Below are 7,804 nucleotides of genomic sequence, written 5' to 3' on the forward strand. Positions count from 1 at the left end.
TGGGTTCAGTCACCATTGATGATCTATGGGAAATATACTTTGAAAGTTGATTATGTTAATACTGACTTATGTTAATACTGACTATTGGTTATACTGTTGATCTATAAATATTGTAAAGTATAATTGCTTTTTAGCATTTATGCATTTTCAAATATTATTCGATCTGAATAAGCCTTTTTTTTTTCTTTTTTTCTGTTCCTTACACTACAATATTTTTGACCTAAGGCCACACTAAATTGGGACAACACTTGTAAAGTGTTGCCTAAAATATATTTGGGCATGCTTTTAAAATGTAGCCTTAAGTTTTAGCTTTAAGCCACGATAATTTTGACAACTCTTGTTAAATGTGCTCTTTAATACAATAGGCTACACTTTATGAGTGTTGTCATATTATTATATAATTGGCAACACCTTTTACAAATATGGTTACACTTTTAGAATGTGGCTATTTTTATTATTTTAAAGCAACAATTTACAAGTGTTGCCTTATAAATTTTTAAAAAATTTCACCAAAATTTGATATTCCCTTCAATATTTTTAACACTAAAATATTATATTTCCTCCAATATATTTTTTTCCTCCAATTTTTAATTACCAAAAAAAATCATAAAACATTAGTTAAAAAATAATAAAATATTTTTTTGAGCAAAATAAGTTTTTGAATAAAAACTTTAAACATCTTTTATTAACATTAGTCATCAGAAAAGTTTTCTTTATCAGCTAAATAAAATATTATCATCGAGCAAAATTTGGGTAATTCAACCAAAACCCCTGCAATTCAATAAATAGCAGGGTCGTCGGTGCTTATTGTTTGTCGTGGAGAAAATTTTGGGCAAAAAATTTAATAAATAGAAGGGTCATTGATGCTTATCGTTTGTTGTGGAGCAAAATTTAGGTAAAAAAAATCAATAAACAGAAGGATCGTCGGTGCTTATCGTTTGTTATGGAGCAAAATTTGCGCAAAAATATCTAGGGTTGAGCAAAATTTCAATTTTTGCATCCCTACCGCTAGCGACAGGCAAAAAACAGAGGGGTCGGTGCTTATTGTTTGAAACAGACAAGTTTCTAAACCTAAACCCCTGCAATTCCATAAACCCTTGGGCAAATTTCGATTGATTTTGTTTGGATGAAAGCCAATCAAGTTGTAAGTTTACCTCAAGTTTCGTTATTCAAATCCTCTATCCCCTTTTCATTTTGTTTATGTATTGTTTATTGGGACCAGAAAATTGAGAATTTTATCTTAATGTTCTCCTCTTAGTTATGTTATGTAGTAGTAAAAGAGAATATTAAAGCACTAGATGGGAGAAAATAGTACATCCCTAAATATAGCGCATATATTGGGCTTAATGATTGTTCTATAGATTTTAGACATCAGTTTCCATAGTTTCTTAGCTATAGTTGCTCGTTTCTTTAGAATAGAATTAAGGAATTTACTAGTGTTTATCTTAGCACTGTTTAGTTGGTGAGATTTATGTTTGTTTGTGTGTACAAATGATGGATGCAATGAATTGAATGAATAATGAACCATTGTCTTAGTCCCACACATGGGGTGTATCTATATAGAGATATATATGGAAATTTTCATCATTATTTTGTTTGCACAGGAAGATTCTTAGTACTCCTAATTGCTGAAAAATGAAACATATAAATGCAGCTACCGATTTTCAGATTATCCTGTAATGTCGATCTGAGAGAAAAATCAAAAGAAAGATCTTACCAATGTGCCATGCTGTCTGATTCTTTTTCATGTTGCTTCATATCTTGTTGACATATTATTCAAACTCTTTAGTGGTGGCTTCTCTAAGAGATAGTTTCTCCTTCTCCTCAAAGACTTGGCCTTAGAAGTGAGAGTATGGGCATGGTCATTTCTTATGATTTTGGATTTTTCATAACTTTTGTATTTAGTATGGCACTGTGAAGAAATTATTGGTTGCTAGTATCAAATATGACTAATAAGTATGAAAATTGAGGTTGTTATCTATAAAGTAATATCTAGAGATGTAAGGATTTGCTTAATGTAATCTACATATTCAAAGTGAGAGGGTCAAAGTGAGAGGGTGGTCATGTTCGTATCTGAGCTATCACTGATAGGGAGGATTACTTTGATTTAGCATCTGTAGTCAAGTAACAGGAAGCAATTCCTATCTACTGAATTGTACATTCTTGCCACAACTGCCCTTGGTTTAGTTTTGCCATGTTAATTGTAAGAGGCAATTAATGTTCTGTACAAACTAAAAGTATGTCTAGTCAGCGGCTCTTTCCATAGGTTCACTGACAAGATTCATAAAAATGACAAGATTTCATTAGAATATCAATTCTTGTACAATATTTCATATACTTTGACATTCACTGGAATAAAAAAGTAAAGTAGTATTTCTCTGTTTCGAAATTACAATGCGGTGTTTGGTGGTGACTGTATATTATATATCTTTACATGTTGTATTCACAATTTTTTAGGATAAAAGAGTCCAAAATATGTTTGAAAACTCAGGCGGAGACCAGCGGGCATTCACCTGTATGACGTCAAAGTCGAGAAGTTAACAGATTTGGAAATAGTTAATCATATATAATACAAAAACCCAATTCGGGTTGGGTTGTGAAAGGGGGGTAATTTTTTAGAAACTATTTTGAAATAACTATTATAGGCTTTTGTACTCATTACCATGTCAACAAATACTAGTGCAACTATGCTGCTTTATCTGAATGACTGTCAGCAATGTTGCTTCTTACTTCATGATAGATGAAAGGACATAGAATAGTTCAGTATATGTAATTTCTATTTGATTAAAAAAGAGTAGCCTAGTGCACTATGCTCGCACTATGTGTAGGATCAGGAGAAAGGCCGGACCACATTGAATGCATATAATATTAATGTCCGTGAAGATGAAACAAAGCTAAGTTTAGGTAACATACCTCACTTATTTCTAAGATTTCTTGTGAACTTAAGGGACATTAAGTAAACCGGCCTCTGGGTCTGTAATCTAATGCAAAGTTTTTAAGTCATTCTAATTCAGACAGTATGACTAAACCAAGGTATGTATATGTAGCTTATGTTATTCAAATACGATTTTCTCTAATTCAGATATAATTTTCTGTTTGATGGTACTGTAACTGCTGAGATCTACTCAACTATCAAATTAATATGTTCTGTGGTTGCTTGCACCTGATTTCATGTTTCTTTGTTCTTAGTCATCCTACTTTGTTCTTGATGTCAAATTGATCTTGGATTTGACTCAATTATAATTATTTTGTTGGGTAAGTTGGATGTAAATTTCTTGAAATCTCATATTGTTGGGGACTTTTTGAAGCCTGGTTGTTCTTGAGTCTTTTTGTTTGTGTTGGTGATCTTAAAAAATTGCATTTTCATTATTGGATTTTTTGTTTTTTTGTTAGCTTCCATTGTTGGTTCTTTAAAAATCACTAAAAGACTATCTTCTAATCAGGTTAATAGGACTTCGCCATTAGCATTGGAACTTTTTTGTACAAAGGAGGTCGTGGACCCAATACAGTTGGTGATGGCTTAAGGTTGAATGTAATTGTCATTCCTTTTGATTAGAATAACCCTAAGGACCTAAAAATCTTTTTACTGACTTAATCCATTTCAAATAAAAGGCTCTAGCAACACATTATTGCAGAAAAACCTGCTACAAACAAAATCAGTGAATAGCTATTGATATCTATGAATTATGCAGCATGATACGTTGTGGTTTAAACTTTAAAAGAGAGTTTGACAGTTCCATTTTAGTTTATGTCAAGCAAATGAGAGTCTTTTAGTAGGTTATTGAAATAAAAGGGTAACTTTTGTCCCTTTGGGAACATCTGATAAAATTGGAATAATATAAAGAAGATTAGAATGTCCTAACGATATAGAGAAGATTAGCATGCCTCTACGCAAGGATGACACGTACAAATTAAGGAATGGTCCAAATTTTTAGTTTTTTTTTTCTTTTTATCTTCTATTTATGTGGAGTTTTCTTTGGTGGATCCTAATATGAAATCTAGATGTCCCCACAATTCATCTTTTCTGGCTACTTTGAATTGTCATAATTTGTTAGTTTAGTGTGTGGGGTATATAGCGCATAAAAGGGAAGCAAACTCTTGAGTCTAGCCTAGTGACAACTAATGTTCAAGATGGCCTCTTGTTTTGTAATTAACTAATGAATTATGAAGTTCCCATGACTATGGTTTCTTATTGAATAATGTAACTAATGATTTATTTGTTAGTATTTGTAATGGATGGAAAGTACAGTACCCCAGTGTAAATTATTATGATCATCAATTTGTTGTTTTGAGCTTAAAAGCCTAATTTGATGTGGGCAAGGCGAAGGGCTGTGGTTTCATCTCTTCACAAGAAGTACTTATCAGTAATAATTGATCGGGTCTTTTGCAAATATGCTGAGAGAATGGTGGAGAAACTTTTACCTGATGCAATTTCTGGTTCTGTGGTGAATATGGAGGCAAATTTTTCTCAATTAACACTTGATGTTATTGGAATTGCACTCTTCAATTACAATTTTGATTCCCTTATTACTGAAAGTCCAGTTATTGATGCAGTTTACACTTCCCTAAATGAAACAGAACTACGTTCAACTGATCTGTTGCCATATTGGCAGGCAGGTTCTTCCTATACTTGAGTGGTTTTTGCCAAGATTAATTTGTCTAACAACTTTAACTGACATCGTCGATGTTTTTGTAGATCAAATCTGTATGTAAGATCACCCTACGACAAATAAAGGCTGAAAATATAGTTTCTATAATCAGACAAACAATTAAAGAACTCATTGCAAAGTTCAAAGAGTTTGTAGAATCTGAGGGTGAGAGAATTAATGAGGATGAGTACGTGAATGACAGAAATCGAAAAATTCTTTGATTTTTTCTTGCTAGCTATGAAGAGGTTGGCCAAGATTTTAACTCATTTATTACTTAACTGATAAAATTTCCTATCTATTAATGGATTACAAACATTTTCAAAATTGAGCATCTTTTAGGTCAATAGCATCATCCATGGTATGTTAATGTTAATTACAATTATTACCACTGTTTAAAGTTCTCATGCAATCATTGTCATAGTTCCAGAGGGTTTGGTCCAGTGTTCAAAGTGGGTGAAAATCATAGGAGATCAGGGTTCAAATCTCAATTGAGACAAAAAATGCTATGTGATTTCTTCCCATCTGCCTAAATTTTATTTAGCAGTGTTACTAGGTATATATGGTAGTGAGAGGTAGCAGGTACTTGATGGTGTGTGCATGTTGGCCCTGACACCACCAATATGCAAATAAAATTCTTAGAACATCCTTATAAGATTATATTCTCTTTTTTCTTGTAAAGTCTAGCAACATAAAGGGGGTAGCCTAGTGCATGAAGCATTGTTCACACGGGGTTTAGGAAGGGATTTACCCCAAAAGGGTGTGAAGTAGGACTACCATGACTCAATTAACAGTTGGTTGATTTCATGCAACTTTATTTTTGCTCCAACACTCATGTTGAAGTTTGGCAGAACAAAGATGAATTGAAATATATTTTGTATTTTTAACTGTTGGTTGCTAAGTTGCTCGGACTCGGGTGTGGGTATCCGATACGGGTACAGATCTAGAGGTCGGATCCTTCATGATCTCAATTTAAAGATTTGGGATATAGATCTAGGGATGGATCGGGGTATGGGGATTCAGTAAAAATAATCTAAATATATAAAACATAAATTAAGAGATATTATATGGAAAACTTGAGGAGAAAATGTTGTTTAAGTAGAAAATCCTGAAGGGAGATAAAAATAAAAGCAATAACGTAGAAATTTCTATATACAAGGTATTCTATTTTCTTTAATTTCATCTTAGCTTTAGTTTTGATTACAAAATTTATTAAATCTGTCCGGACTTTCCCAATCGATTTTGGTCAAAATACCCAAAATCGGTTGATCAGATTAGTACGGATCCCACATCCACACCCACGCCCACACCCATACCCATACCCATACCCATGTTGTGTCGACACGGATGCGGCACCGAAAATGAAGAGTCCGAGTAACTTAGGTTAGTTTCTTTGTTAATATTCATAGATCAACCAACCTAAGATACACATTGCATATATATAGATATGCCACATGGTGTCTCATTGGCTTAAAGGAATGCTTCTTCATCAATCCTTAAGGATTTGATAACTTTTCAGGACGAGACGCATCACCAGTGGCACCCACATGAGGCCTCACCTATTATGTGGTACATATTTTTGTTGTATTTGCCATCTTAAATTTAGCCTTTTGGACCCTTTTACATTTAAACTATTGCACATGATTTTTTGGAGGTAAAACTTATCACCACAAGTACATTAGAAAGTAACTCTGTTCTTCTGTGTATTTATGTCAAAGTCAAGATTTTACCTTTTGAATGGAAAGTATAGCTCTTCAATGGTGAGAAATTAGTCATGCAAGGCAACCCCTTTAGCTTGGTCTTCACTGTATTTTCAGACATTGTTATTCATTCGTGTAAGTTGAAAAAGATTTCCTTTAACCTTTTCCCTTCTTTGGTCCTGTCAGAAGGAGAGCTATTTGTAGTCAATCTAGTTTATCTGTCTTTATGAAATTTACGTTGAGTTAAATTCCTCCCCATCCACTATGGAGACATGATTGTAAAGGTTGAATTTGAATAAAAGATGCCTTAGCTTGTGATATATGGTGAATTACCTTAAAAAAGAGAGTGTAAAGGTTGTGTATTATGGTGCTCTCAGCAACTAAAATAAATGCCATTCTTACCCAAGGACAATAATTTTTGGAAATTTGCTAAGAATTGTATTATTTGTATCTTCTAAAATTAAAACGCTTTGCCTGATGTCACTATTGTAATGCATGTTTACCATGTTTTCATCACTTTCAACCTTTATTCTACTATTTAGGAATTCATAACAGGTTTTGTTGCCCTCTTACCTCTGTACGGGTGGAGATCCAGTTGTTTCATTCTAGTTCCGCTGTTTGATATGTTATTTTGGTGTGTCTTTAGAAAGGAATGGTGATCCTCTTAGCATATTTTTTTCTAATGTAATTCATAATCTTGTGTTCAATATAACATGGTGCATAACGAAAACTATGCAGACTATAGAAAACCTGTTCTTCCCTCATATTTTTATGTTCTTAATGCAGGACCCTTCTGCTTTGGAAAAAGCACATGAAGAAGTTGACAAAGTTTTGGGAGGATGCTCTCAGACCTATGAAGACATGAAGAATCTAAAGTTCATAACATGGTGCATAATTGAGTCTCTCTGACTTTATCCACATCCACCTGTAAGTTCATCAATATGCTTCTCCTTGCGGAATTTATCGTTATTCATTGTCTTTTAATAACCTGATTTTACGGAGAACTATTTTTGTTAGGTTCTAATAAGAAGAGATCAAGTAGCTGATGTGCTCCCCGAAAATTACAAGGTCAATATTGGTGAAGATATAATGATTTCGATATACAACATTCATCATTCTTCCGAGGTAATAAGAGCTTTTACTGATCTTTTACCTTTTTCTTGTTACTGTTGAGCTTTTCAGAAACTTAATCCCTTAAAATTGTTCTATTTAATTTCTTAATTCCTTGACTCTTGCTCAGTAAAATCTATTAAGTCACTATTTGTCATTCAGACTTCTTATTATCAGTTTTGACATAGCAAAGATTTGTCAACAAAATCTTTTGGTTCATTAGAAGCATCACTGTATCATTGCGTCACATTTTAATGTCTGAAATCAAGACAAATGACTATTTATAAATAGATCCCTATTTATAACCATAGGTTATTATTTTACTTTAGTGAAGAACTTGCCACAGAT

At 33.0% G+C, this 7,804-nt stretch overlaps 2 pseudogenes; both read left to right on the forward strand.

Annotated features, from left to right (window-relative positions):
- Positions 1 to 3,803: 3,803 nt before the first annotated feature.
- LOC124899960 lies at positions 3,804 to 3,933 on the forward strand (annotated as a pseudogene).
- Positions 3,934 to 4,310: 377 nt separating this feature from the next.
- Positions 4,311 to 7,255, forward strand: LOC107874753 (annotated as a pseudogene).
- The last annotated feature ends 549 nt before the right edge of the window (positions 7,256 to 7,804 follow it).

This window comes from Capsicum annuum, chromosome 6, assembly GCF_002878395.1.
Source record: "Capsicum annuum cultivar UCD-10X-F1 chromosome 6, UCD10Xv1.1, whole genome shotgun sequence".
Classification (NCBI taxonomy): Eukaryota; Viridiplantae; Streptophyta; class Magnoliopsida; order Solanales; family Solanaceae; genus Capsicum; species Capsicum annuum.